This window comes from Typha latifolia, chromosome 5 (assembly GCF_019914945.1).
Source record: "Typha latifolia isolate L0001 chromosome 5, TyphaL0001v2, whole genome shotgun sequence".
In the NCBI taxonomy this organism is placed as follows: domain Eukaryota; kingdom Viridiplantae; phylum Streptophyta; class Magnoliopsida; order Poales; family Typhaceae; genus Typha; species Typha latifolia.
Window position 1 is genome coordinate 6,802,776 of NC_133090.1, and position 14,416 is coordinate 6,817,191.

The 14,416-nt window shown below is 44.2% G+C and overlaps 1 pseudogene; it reads left to right on the plus strand.

The window, feature by feature from the left end:
- Positions 1–1,911: 1,911 nt before the first annotated feature.
- Positions 1,912–14,416, plus strand: part of LOC140788493 (uncharacterized) — a 59,490-nt pseudogene continuing 46,985 nt past the window's right edge.

A 14,416-nucleotide genomic window follows, 5' to 3' on the forward strand; every position in this document is an offset into this window, starting at 1 on the left:
TGCTTTACATGTGTCCTGTATGGTATACCATTGCATAGATGTATGATTACTGTGAATATAGAATGTAATGATCATGATGACTATAACATGCTTTATACACTCATAAACACTGCACCACTTACACCTATCATTAGTAGTCGAATTCTGACTAGGCAGTACCCTTACTCACTCAGCCCAGGGTTAAGGGTAGAGTGTATCTTATATGACTATACTATTAGCGGCCTATGCCTGAGGTTGGGAAGCCTGTGTGGCATTCAAGTAGTTATACTGCATAGTTAGGACTAGATTACGATGATAGAAGAACATGATTGCGAGGCGGGGATATAACTCTAGCGGTACCCGACGACGCAGCGTTAGGGCGTCTATTGATGAGCTGAGGGCTCCCGATTCTCCCGCCGAGGGCGGTGATGATTTAGAGAGAGTGAGATATGGGCTTACGATCGGGGTCCTGAGTCTGATGGCCACAGACAACCGGTCACATGTAATGTCGCCATACACGTGTAGGTGACATTACCGCTAGATGTGTATATATCCCCCCTCGAAGGATGATTATATGATGGATGATTGTTTCTTGAGAGTATTTACCCTGTGTGGTGAATAGCTCGGTGAGTGATGATAAGTATGATTAATGCTTTGGCAGGCCTGAGATGGCTAAACTGCTATTTTATTGCTATGCATAACATGGAAAACCTATGATTGAGATGTGTACGAATAAGAGATTGTATCAAGCTATATATCTGTGTGAACTTATCATGATACGTTTAGGAACTAGCATGTTCCAGGATAGTGACTGGTAATCTTTATCGATTGCATTGATTTAGTAAATTGTGGTAAGTCTTTTTAGTAAGCATGTCGTTATCGTTAGCAAATATAGACATACATTGGATATACACATGTGTTTTCATTATTTTTTTTTGATTGTATGGATTCTACTCGCTGGGCTTTAAGCTCACCACCTCGTGGTGGTATTATTTTCAGAGCTAGGGGACGCAGGTACGAGTAGCGAGGAGTAGCTGCTTTTCCTTTCTAGTAGGTTTGTTAGTTGTGTTAAGCCCCTGCGAGGGCGTGATGACGATATTGTATTTTGGACTTTAGCATTGTATTTTGGATGTATATTTGGAAGGCTTGTTGTGGCCTGTGGACTTGTATCCAGACTCTTATAATTGAGTTTATTTATGGTGAAATTGTGCTGTTGTGTGCCTTGTGAAATCTTTGTACTGACAGGTCATGTGATACACCGCGTGGGGGGATTTACCCACGCGGTTTACACGTGTATTTGGAGGTTTGGGTGTTTCAACTTGGTATCAGAGCCTAGGTTCACCATAAATCCGGCAAGTCTTCCTAGATATCATTCAAATACATAGGAATTGGATAATAATAATGAATAACTAGGAGTAATGAATAATAGAGTCACTCACGACTTGTGATATACTTGTGAATTAAGAACTAAATTGCTTTGAACTTACTAGGAATGCCGCCTAGACGTGCTCGGTCTATTCGTGCGACTGGTCGTGGACGGGCTCCGGCCCCCGTCGACAAACCAGCAGCCGGTGCTTTAGCTAGCATTGAGGCCCTGGGACAGCTTGTCAGACAGCAAGAGAGGCTCATCGAGGAGTCAGTGCGGGAGCGCACGGCAGCCATGTCTGGTATGCACATACCGAGGGAGCCGTCAAGGCATTTTACTCCAGCCGAGCAGACTGGAGGCGGGTCCGCCTGGTCGCTGAACCGGTTCATGCAGCTTAACCCCCCTTTGTTCAGCGACACGACAGACCCCATGGAGGCTAATAGGTGGATGATGGATGTACGAAAGATCCTGACCGCTTTTGAGTGCCCGGAGAGTCGTCAGGTGACCTTTGCCACTTCCTTCTCCATGGGGAGGTGGAAGAGTGGTGGAGAGCCACTGAGCGCCTGATGCCGGAATGCCTGGCTGGGGAGTACATCACTTGGAGGGCATTTTCGGACTCCTTCGACCAGAAATATTTCCCTGCATCCCTGTATTTCGAGCTGACGAGGGAGTTTACCCAGTTGAGGCAGGGGGATATGACAGTGGCTCAGTACGAGGACAGATTCAATGCCTTGTCCCGCTTCTGCCCTAGAGTTATACCGGACGATACTGCTAGGGCTGACCAGTTCAAGATGGGCCTCCGAATCGAGATCCGCAAGTAGGTGAACATGGTGAAGAACCTGACATATGCATAGCTGGTAGAGAGTGCAAGGATAGCGGAGAGGGATTTACTTGAGGAGCGCTCACAGCATCAGGAGCGGGCAGCCGGTCGTACCGACCGCTTTGATGGGCGTTCGCGTGGAGGCCACTCTGGTGGGACCTTCCTGCGACTGAGGTGTCACCCCTATGCGAGTGGCGCAGGATCTAGTGCTACCTCGAGTAGACCTAGCCCTCAGGATTCAGGCGGGCCAAGTAGTGCTCGACCTTCTATTGGTGGCGGGAGGTCAGCAGCAGTCTCGAGCAGTGTGGGCAGTGGTGGTTTTGCACGGCCGTCGGCCCCTGAGGGTCGGATTTGTTTTGCTTGCGGCAAGAGGGGTCACATATCTCGTGACTGCCTCGATGCTCGCGTTACCTACTTTCAGTGTGGAGAGTCCGGGCATATCCGCACGCAGTGTCCCCTATTGGGTAGAGCGCCAGCCACTCCTACCACGCCTGCTATATCTAGAGCATCGGGAGCCAGTACTGCCGCGAGTAGGGGTCGTGGGGGCGCACGATTGGGACCTCCTAACAGGGGGCAGGGCGGACGTACCGGCCGAGTTTTTGCTATGACCCTACTGGATGCTGAAGCATCCAATGACGTGGCCACAGGTAACCGAGTAAATTAATCATGTTTTAAGTTTTACGTATGTCTTGTTCATACATAATATTAGATCCTCCTTCCTAACCGTGTGCAAATTTACATATTGTGGGAAATGTGTTTCCTATTTTTTTAGTTAAGGCTTATATACGTAATGACAGGTACTATGACTTTATTTGCACACACTGCTAAGATTCTATTTGACCCCGGGGCCACCCATTCCTTTATTTCTACATCTTTCCTGGAAAATGCGGATGTGGCGCCGGGACCTCTTGTGGAGCCCTTAGTCATAGCCACACCACTTGGAGACTTCCTGGAAGTCCGCCATGTTTATCGTTCTTGCACCGTGACTTTTGGCGAGTGAGACTTTAGGGCGGACCTCCTACCCCTCGAGATGAAGGATTTTGACATAATCCTAGGGATGGATTGGTTAGCCACCTAGCATGCGAGTATTAACTGCTACAGCAAGGAGGTCATCTTACAGCTTAATGATGGCATTGAGTGTCGATTGTATATGGATCGACAGGTGGACCGATCACAGTTGGTGGCGATCATGTCTATTGAGTCAGCTGGGACCCAAACCCTGACTGACTTACTAGTGGTGCAGGAGTTTCCAGATGTTTTTCCTGAGGACATTCTAGGGCTTCCCCCAGACAAAGGAGTTGAGTTCATCATTGACCTAATCCTGGGGGTGGGACTAGTCTCCAAGGCACCCTACCGTATGGCTCCGAAGGAGATGGAAGAACTAAGAGAGCAGATTGATGACCTACTATGTAGGGGACTTATCCGGCCTAGCTCATCTCCTTGGGGCACTCCAGTCTTGTTTGTGAAGAAGAAGGATGGTACCCTCCGCCTTTGCATTGATTATCGGCAACTGAACCAGCTAACTGTGAAGAACAAGTATCCATTGCCTCGCATTGAGGACTTGTTTGATCAATTGTGTGGAGCACACGTCTTCTCGAAGATTGATCTGAGATCTGGGTATCATCAATTGAGGATTAGGGAAGCGGATGTCCCAAAAACCGCTTTTCGTACCCGGTACGAGTTGTATGAGTTTTTGGTTATGCCCTTCGGCTTGACCAATGCACCAGCTATCTTTATGGACTTGATGAACCGAGTCTTTCGCCCTTTCTTGGATCGGTTCGTGGTGGTATTCATTGATGATATCTTGATTTACTCTGCCTCAGAACAGGAGCATGAAGAGCACCTTCGGTTGGTACTGCAGATGCTAAGGAAAGAAAAGTAATTTGCTAAGTTCTCCAAGTGTGAATTTTGGCTGGAGGAAGTGGTATTTCTTGGGCATGTGGTCTCAGGAGAGGGCATCCGGGTTGATCAATCCAAGATCACCGCTGCTCTCAATTGGAGGCAACCGAGTACCGTCTTAGAGGTCCGTAGTTTCTTGGGTTTGGCCGGGTATTACCGGCGTTTTGTGGGAGGATTTTCGAAAATTGCCAGTCCCCTTACTAAGCTAACCCGGAAGGATCAGTGTTTTGAATGGACAGCTGATTGTGAGGAGAGCTTCCAAGAGCTGAAGTGGAGACTTACATCTGCACCCATCCTTGTAGTTCCTCGCAGTGGAGGAGGTTACCAGGTCTACTGTGATGCTTCATACTCGGGCTTGGGCTGTGTGCTCATGCAAGAGGGCGGAGTTGTTGCTTATGCATCCAGGCAGCTCAAGAACCATGAGCGGAACTACCCTACCCACGACTTGGAGCTAGCAGCGGTAGTGTTCGCCCTGAAGATTTGGAGGCATTATCTTTACGGGGAGAAGTGCGAGATCTTCACTGACCACAAGAGTTTGAAGTACCTGTTCACCCAGAGGGAGTTGAACATGAGACAGCGCAGGTGGCTTGAGCTGGTGAATGATTATGACTGCACCATTAACTACCACCCTGGGAAGGCAAATGTGGTGGCGGATGCCTTGAGCAGGAAGTCGATGGGGAACTTGGCTAGTTTGATTACTCAGCAGTAGGACATCCTGCGAGATCTGTAGAAGATGGACGTGCTAGTTTGATTACTCAGCAGCAGGACATCCTGCGAGATCTGCAGAAGATGGACGTGCACATCATAGCCAAAGATGTGGATATTGGACTGCTGGCCCAGTTAACTATGAGGCCAACCCTAGCGGAGAGGATCAAGAGTTGTGCAGGAGAAGACCCCTATTTACTGCAAGTCCTCCAACAAGTTCGAGACTCAGGTAAAAAGGGTTTTTGCCTGGATGGATTAGGAACCCTGAAGTTTGGAGATAGATTCTGTGTACCTGACGTGGGCAGACTCCGTCGGGAGATTTTAGAGGAAGCCCACCAGACATCTTACAGTGTGCACCCTGGGGAGACGAAGATGTACCATGATGTTCGTAGATACTTTTGGTGGCCAGGATTGAAGAAGAGCATTGCAGAGTTTGTAGCTCGATGCTTGATTTGTCAGCAGGTCAAAATTGAACATCAGAGGCCGGCTGGGACACTCAGGCCATTACCTATTCTTGAGTGGAAATGGGAGCATATTACCATGGACTTTGTGGTGGGTCTGCCAAAGACCCTAAAGAAAAAGGATTCTATATGGGTGATTGTGGATCGATTGACCAAGTCAGCTCAGTTCCTCCCAGTCAATACCACTGATTCTATGGATCATCGAGCCAGTTTATTCCGGGATGAGATCTTTGCTCGTCATGGGGCACCAGTTTCTATTACTTCTGACCGTGACCCCAGGTTCACCTCTAGGCTGTGGCATCATTTTGCTAAGTCACTAGGTACCAAATTGCAATTCAGCACTGCCTATCATCCTCAGACTGACGGTCAGTCAGAGCGGACGATCCAGACCTTGGAGGACATGCTATGTGCCTTAGTTGCAAACTTCAGACTCAGTTTGATGGCCACAGACAACCGGTCACATGCAGTGTCGCCATACACGTGTAGGTGACATTACCGCTAGATGTGTATATATCCCCCCTCGAAGGATGATTATATGATGGATGATTGTTTCTTGAGAGTATTTACCCTATGTGGTGAATAGCTCGGAGAGTGATGATAAGTATGATTAATGCTTTGGTAGGCCTGAGATGACTAAACTGCTATTTTATTGCTATGCATAACATGTAAAACCTATGATTGAGATGTGTATGAATAAGAGATTGTATCAAGCTATATATCTGTGTGAACTTATCATGATACGTTTAGGAACTAACATGTTCCAGGATAGTGACTGGTAATCTTTATCGATTGCATTGATTTAGTAAATTGTGGTAAGTCTTTTCAGTAAGCATGTCGTTATCCTTAGTAAATATAGGCATACATTGGATATACACATGTGTTTTCATTATTTTTTTTTTATTGTATGGATTCTACTCGCTGGGCTGTAAGCTCACCACCTTGCATTGGGTGTTTCAATAGCTGTCTAGTATAGTTGTTTTGGGCTTGGATATTCATATGATAATATGATTTATTTGGTGTTGGATTATGTGAGCATGGATATGTTAGTAAGTATTATTTGATGATATCATGATTGTATGTGCATAAGAGTGTATCTGTGCATGACGGAACCCGCCCGTCTTGTCGCGTGAACCCCACATGCCGTGTGGGTGCATGGGCGTGCACATGCCTGTGCCGGGCAAGGGCGTTACAGCTTGGAGCTGCCTGAGGGATCGAAAATACATCCGATCTTCCATGTTTCATTGTTGAGGGAGCGGATTAGAGATCATCAGGTCGTTGGATCAGTTCTATCGGAGCCATGGGAGGAAACAAAGATTGTGGAGCGAGTTCATGTACTTGCGAGGCGTCGACGATGTCATGGTACCAGATTGGAGATGGAGGTCCTAGTCAAGTGGCTTGGCAAACCATCCGACAAGGCGACATGGGAGCTGGAGACGGACATCTTGGAGCGTTTACCCGACTTTACACTTTGAGGACAAGGTGGGGGAAGCGTGGTGGGCTGATACACCTTGGTAGAGTTTTTTTCTTATTGCATTAGTTGTTTATTTTTAAGAAAATAAAGTTTCTGTAGGTCGCATTTGAACACGGAAGGGGGCGCGTTTGAACGCCTTTGCGAACGCCTGCATTAGTTTACAAAAATAGAGAATGCAAAATGTGCATTCAAACACCCACATGCGAACATCTACATCAATTCGCATCCACAGAGAACGTATTTTGTGCGTTCGAACGTAGTCGACCTCGTTCGAACGCGATCGGCGAGAGTCCACTAGTATTAAGGTTAATAATTGTTATTTTGACTTATTGGCTAACCTCTTAAAAGGTGTGGATGGCAGCCAAAATCATTATGATGAATAAATATTGGTTTCTATCTTTCTCTATCCTCTCTTTAGTCTCTCTACCCTAATCTCCCACCTCCCTCTTCACCAACTAGCCACCTCTACTATTGGCAAGGTCTCATCTATCTTCTAATCTTCCTCGTCTGTCGAGTCCTCCCTCTGCCTTAGGAACTCGGCCACTTCTCCCCTTTTATCCTTATCCCTTAAACTACATCAACCATCTCCCCTCATCTCCATTATCATCTATAACCCTATCATCCTATCCACCCGTCACCACCATCATCATCCCCACTCTAGCATATTTTCGTTCTAGTTATTGTCCGATATGAAAAGGGCATAGGTACCAAAAACGTAGATCAGGAAGTTATGGATCGACCACCCTTAGTTTCGTAATTTTTTGACTATAGGAGAATATTTGGTGAATATTTTCCCTCAGTTATGCAGACTGCTTCCTACAATCAATCCATATATTGAAGAAGACATTCCATAACTTATCATGGAGACCCTCCCAAACGTTGCTGCCATACTAGAGTTGTTCGCAATAGTGGTCGCAGGATCATCTCCCCCGATCATTGAACCCGACAGCCACCACCACAAGAAGCTACCTATAAATTAGGGTGTTAGAAGCATGGTGGATTGATATGATCTGAGTTTGATTGAATCGAATCACGAGGATATTCAGCTCGATTGATGGAGTCTATTTATCTTTTAATTAATTCATAATGTAAGCCTTTAAGGCAAATCTAATTATGTCACCCTAAGCCCTTAAGGCAAGTCTAGTTAAGTCATGTAAGTCACTATGGCAAGTTCTAGTTCGAGTTGTAAAAGCCTTTAGGGCTAGTCTGTACATTACTCATTGTACACGGCATCTATATATAGAGGGGCTGGGCTTCTTTTGTTATGAACCAGATCTGGTCGCTCTAGACATAATAAAATTGTGATATTTTATGTGCTGTTAGCCTTGTGAGTTAGGTTTCTAATTGCTCTAGTTTCATGATAAGTCTGATGTCGAGATGAAAAGTTATAAATGAAATAGTAGAGCAAGATCAAAATAGGGCAGAATGGTAAATAACTGACGTTGCGGTAGTCGTCGGAGGGTGGCGAACGGCCAAGGGTTCTGGTGGACGGCAATAAGATAGGGGGCTGGTGGTGGAGCAAAATAGCTAAGGTTTGGAAGATCGGAATGCTTCTACAGCTATGATCTATTCCTAGAAAGATAAAGGTGATCTATCGATTATGGTAAAAGATACAAACGAAAATTAGTTTGGTTATACTTAGATTTCTTCAATGATTGACGATACTCAACACATGTCCACTCCTATTTGTAGGAGTAAATATTCTAGCGGATCAGATCCACATGCAGATTATCTAATTTATTTAAAATTCAAAATAATAAGTTAAAGCTAACTAACTAACATGAGTTGACTCGACTTGACTCAACCGACTCGACTAACCGAACCCACATAGTCGAATCATAATAATCTACCATGCTTCCGGCACCTTGTCCTCAAGGTTGACTAGTATGAGAGCTGAAACTTCTGGCTTATGTCGTGCTCAAGGGCCCATTGGTCTGCATGTAGATATGACTTAGTTAGCTGATGTGGGTCCATTGGGTCATCCCACCAATCGTCTTTGGTCTTGTACTCAAGCCGCAAGTCGTGCTCATGGGTTTCCAACTAGTTCGCATGAGCTAGTCGAACCGAATCACAAAAATTCAGCATGCCTCGAGATATGTGCACTTTATCTCTCCTATATATTGACCTAACCCTAACCCTAGGGATAAAATTATTTTTGGCCTAGGGGCGCCACTCTGGGTTGCATATGCAGTAGTGGTGGCTGGGCAAGGTTGTGGGCCATTGGTAATCGATCTCTATGTGGTCTTTGCGGCGATGAGCGGTGGCGGAAGCCCATTATTGAGCTCGAGCTCGAGTTACTAGAGTGAAGAGTGACGGCCATGGAGCGTCGTCGGCGGGTCTACCGATCCTCAGTGGCTACAGTTGGTGGCCATGGCCCCACTGTAGTGGAGCCTAGGTGTTAGAGAGGCTAGCGGAAGCAAACCCGATGTGGCTTGCTCGGGCAATTTTGCCATGAGCACGTCAGGTTCGGTCATGTAATGGTCGTTGGTGGCTATGGTAGCTCGCACAGGCTTGTAGTCGGTCAGTGGGAGCCGATCGTGGTCGTTGGTGGTCGCTGAAATGCTAGTCTCGCGGCCATGTAGCTCGATTCGCTGTAATGAAGACCGACGTCGTGGGCTGTAGGCTGGCCATCCCCTACGACTATTACCAGCCTAGATCAGTTGCGAGAGTCCTATGGAAGGGACTGGACGTGGTGGCGAGTGGCTAGGGTTTTCGACCCTAGCTTCCACCGTAGCTAGGGAAGATGACTCGGGGGAGTGACCTAGGTTTGCAATTGGTTGGGGGTTCACCTCCATGGCCAAAGGAATCATGGTTGCTGCGGTTTGGGTCTTCCCTCCACCTCTCTCATGGGTGGAGTTTTCTAGCTGCGGCTAACCGGATTCCGTCGTGTCTGGTGGTGCTGGCGGTGTGGGCGGCACGGGGTGGCCGTAATGAGCCAGGATAGGTGTTGTCAAGGCATGGAGAGCCTTCTCAATCCCTTCGAAGCTCTTATTTGATTCGGCCAAAAAATTATTTAAAAATGCCTTTGCCCATGCCAACCTATTGATGACTACTGCTGGTGGAGAGGGCGCCGGGGCATACTCCCATAGGAACAGAGATGACTTCCTAATCCACCATGGTCGCTCTAATACGATTCAGACATCACCGATGTCGTCTTGAGCATGGATTCACTTTAGGAGTGTCTTTGTTTCTTGTTGTAATGTTTAATTTCCAAGAAAATAAGTTTTCTATAAGTTGCGTTCGAACGCGGGTGGAGTGAGTTCGAACGCGGTTGTGAACGGATTATGAGAGTGTGCATTATGCGTTCGAACGCCCTGTTCGAATGCCCTGTGAACGCTTGCATCGCGTTCGCAAATTGAGAGAAGTGGGAAATAGGTGCGTTTGATCACGCGTTCGAACGCATGCAGCGCGTTCGAACGCATGCAGCGCGTTCGAATGCATGCATCGCGTTCGCAAATCCAGAGAAGAGCGAACTCGGTGCGTTCGAACGCGGTCGGCAAAATTGTATTGTTTAGGGTTAATTTTGAGTTGTTTGGTTAGCCTCTAAAAGGGATGTGGATGGCAACCAAAAGGATTGATTATTGAAGAATTGAGTTTTGCCTTGCCTCCTTCATCTTCTTCGCTCTCGTTCTCTCAATCCCTAGCGACGCCGCTTCAAACTTCCCTCGACCGGTCAATCACTCTAGACCCGTAGGGGTAGCCCTCTCCTCCCCCTTCTTCCAATCTATCCAACACTTGCCCTAACCCTTCCATCAACCATAACCCTTCCACCACCACTTTTCGCCGGTGACACCCCATTAACGCCGGTCCTCCACCAACCATCATCACCTAGGATCTCGTTTCTCCATCCACGGATCCTAAATAGACCACCCTGATGTTCGTCCACTAATCAGACGATATCTCGAGAACCCCACATCCGATTCGCTTGAATCTTAGTTTGTTGGAAAGCTCTTTTCTGGGGCTACAACATATCCAAATTCCACATTTGGCAGCATATTTCAGGATCTTATTTCAAAGTTCCGTGCCAGAATCAGTCCAGATCAGAGAATTGGAAGAGATCGAACCTTAGCCAAAAGGGGAGAACGTATCACATTGTAATTTATTTACGTGCATAGTGGACTTGATTAAACTGTTTCAAATTGTAATTATTTCTATTTATGTTTTAGGAAAATAAGATAGTTTATGGCAGGTGCATTGAAACTTAAACGGATGGCATTCTAACATGGCATTTGAACACTTAATCTCGCTTTCACACACATAGAGAATGTGTTTTGGCCGTTTGAACGCGATCGGGTGCATTTCAATGCACGACGATAAAGTTGAGTTGTAATAGGATTTGTTTAGGGTTTTTGGATGTTTGGCTAGCCTCCAAATATGTGGAAAAGCAATCTCTTTAGATTATTGATCATTGGAATTGGTTTTCATCTTGGTTTGAGTCATCTTCTCCCTCCTTCCTCCCTCTTCGTATCCAACCCGAGTGTTCGTCTACGGCCGAGGTTAATCCCCTATCGCTTCTCCCTCCTCCCTCTAGCAACTAGCCTAACTTGGAAGCTCTCTTCTCGCCCATCATCTAGTTCCAAGCACTAATCTATCCACCATGCCATACTCATCTCCCCTAACTCTAACCACATATTCCACGTCCATCCCGCTACCTCTTGACCTTTGGTCATTGTTTCATATGTAACTTTCGATCTACTCATGCGATCAACGAGATTCTAGTGGCGTTGGATTCCTAACTCCTAGAGGAACAACATATCCAAATCTTAGATTGATTCAACCTTTAGATCGAGCCCAAGTACATTTGAAAGTTCCATATTGAATTCTATCCAAATTATCAAATCAGATTGAAAATCATCTTCACCAAAAGTGATCGTAACAGTTCATAACAAATAATATTAAAAAAATATGACTACCTTTCTCAATGTTGATTGTCCACCTTTAAAACTCATATTGATTGCATTTCTTACGCCTTATGATTGTACAATGTTTCTTGACTTTGAGGGTTTTTTTTTTCTCATCTATAGCTTTCCTTCTAACTTTTTAAGGCCTCCAGGCTACTTTCTTAGAAAAGGTGGTTGCATAGGGTCGTAATTGCATGGTCCCACATCTTTAGATCTAGTATAGGATTTATCATGTGATTGTATGACCTCAGGTAAGTTGACTAATGGAAGAACTTATGCACATAATTTTCTAGCTGTCCTTTGTCAAAAAAATATAGCTGCAATTGCATGTGGGCAAGATATACCTATCACATCCCATTTTCTACAAATACATGTTTATTCTCTAAGGTCAACTATAAATGTACTCAAAGGTAGAGGGAATCTGCCTCGCCAGAGTGGAGTTTGGACTCCACTCCCTCCACGTCACCTCCTATCCCTATAAACTCTAAACCACCTCATCTATGCTCTTCTTTGTTTCATCTTGATCTTCCCTTCACCTCTTTCTCTCTTTTTCTTTGCTTTGTGCTACCGAAGAACTCGATGAGGGTTGCGGACCACCAGAGCACCATTACCAAATAACAATGGAACATGAGTGATATAAAATAAATGCTCGTTAGGAAAACTATCTTAAATCAGTTATTCACTAGTGGCTTCCTCAAATGTTAACCTAGAGAGCTGATTAGCCTCTACATTTTCTACACCCTTTTTATCTTTAATTGTTAGATTATGTTCTTATAGAATCATGATCTACCTAATCAAACTTGCTTTAGCATCCTTCTTGGTAAGAAAGAATTTAAGGGCTGAATGATCAGTAAATATGATGATAGGGGATCCAATCAAATAAGTACAAAATTTATGCAAACATTATTGCTGGTAATTCTTATTCAATAGTTGTGTAGTTCATCTAAGCACTATTCAAGGTTCTACTAACATAATAAATCACAAAGGATTTTTCCTCTCGTTGTTGTCCTAAAACTACCCCTACGGCATAGTTACTTGCGTCTGGGAGTGGCAATCGGATCATGTTAACTGAGTTTGGGTCATGTTGGGTCATGGTAATGCAAAAACGAACACGACCCATTCATTAAATGGGTGAAAATTTCTAAACACTAACACGGCCAGATTATTAAAAGGGTGATATAGGGTATTAACATCCATATTGTGCCACTCGCAAGGAGCCTTTATCATCCTTTATAATTACTTATTTAGAATATTTTTAAATAAAAAGAAACAAATATTTCACCTTATGTTATAACTAGCATTCTATGATAATAGTATAATTATAGTGTTTGAATCGTATCTATAATATAGATCTAGTTATGTAATCAAAAATAAAAAGAAGTGATTCTAAACCTAATACACATTTATATTTTACTTGAATTAATTCTAATTAGATAAATGACTAACTTCATGCTACTTAAATATTTTTAAATCCCGAACTCCTTATGTGAGACCTCGTGGACCTTGTCGATGAGTTGACGTTTGATTGATAGATGTGAGGGATACGTGGTTCGGATCTTCTGATCAGATGTAAGAAGTCTTATCCCCTAAACGTCTTTCTCAAATTAGGTTATATTATATATTATGTACATGCATGTTTTGGCCTCCAGCATGATTATATAATTTTATCTACAGATGACTACAGTCGAGAATATTTTAGCATGCATGTAATTAGGCTGATCTTGGATATGAGTATGATGATGATAAATAGAGATGATTAGAGATGACTATACTATTATAATTTTATGTCCAGTTGATCTGTAGCATTGATGTGCATGTGATAGATTAGTATAGGTATGTATGTGTTGACTACATGGTTGGAGACTATATTGCATCATTTTTCTCTTCATTCCTGTTACACCTAAATTATTATTCTGCATTGACTTGTTATCGTACTAGATATATGCATATGATCTGTCATTTAGAAGGAAAGCATGAAATGTGATTGATAGGATAATTGATAATGTAACGCCCGCCTGGCACGGGCACGTGCACGCCCACACGCCCACACAGCACGCACGGCGCACGCGATAGGACGAGCGGGGCCCGTCGTGCACAGAAACTCTCCTGTACACATACAGTCATGACATCATCAAATACTACCAGCTAAAGCCCGTCACACACAGATACTCTCCTGTACATATACAATCATGACATCATCAAATACAACCTCCTAATATATCCATGCTCACATAATCCAACACCAAATAAAATATACTATTAACCAAATAAACCTGTTAACATATGAATATCCAAGTCCACAATAGTATACACTAGACCACTACATAATCTGGCAGGACCCACAAAGGCTACAACAAACCATCAAGATACAACCAAAATAACTAATACAAGAGTACACTATGATTCGACTTGTATGATATAAGTCATCGTCTAATACAAAAGAATACAAATATCAAGTACTAGTACAAGTCAATATCTGGTTAGACTATCATCTATACCATCTCGCATCTATAACTCACCTCATCATCGTTCTAAAATATCTTCTCAAGATATCTCAAGATGCTATCACGTACCACATATCTGAGAGGGTTAGAAAAGAAATAAAGAGAGTCATGAGCAAAAGGCTTAGTGAATAGACCTTACCCCGAATCAGTGATGCCAAACAGAGAGTAAATCATATACCGAATAATATGAATCAGAAAGAGCATCATGCCATGAATGAATATGTGAATGTATCATCAATAATATAAATGAACAGTAGATAACATATCGTGTCATAACTGATAAAATATGTAACCCTCGACAATGTATAAA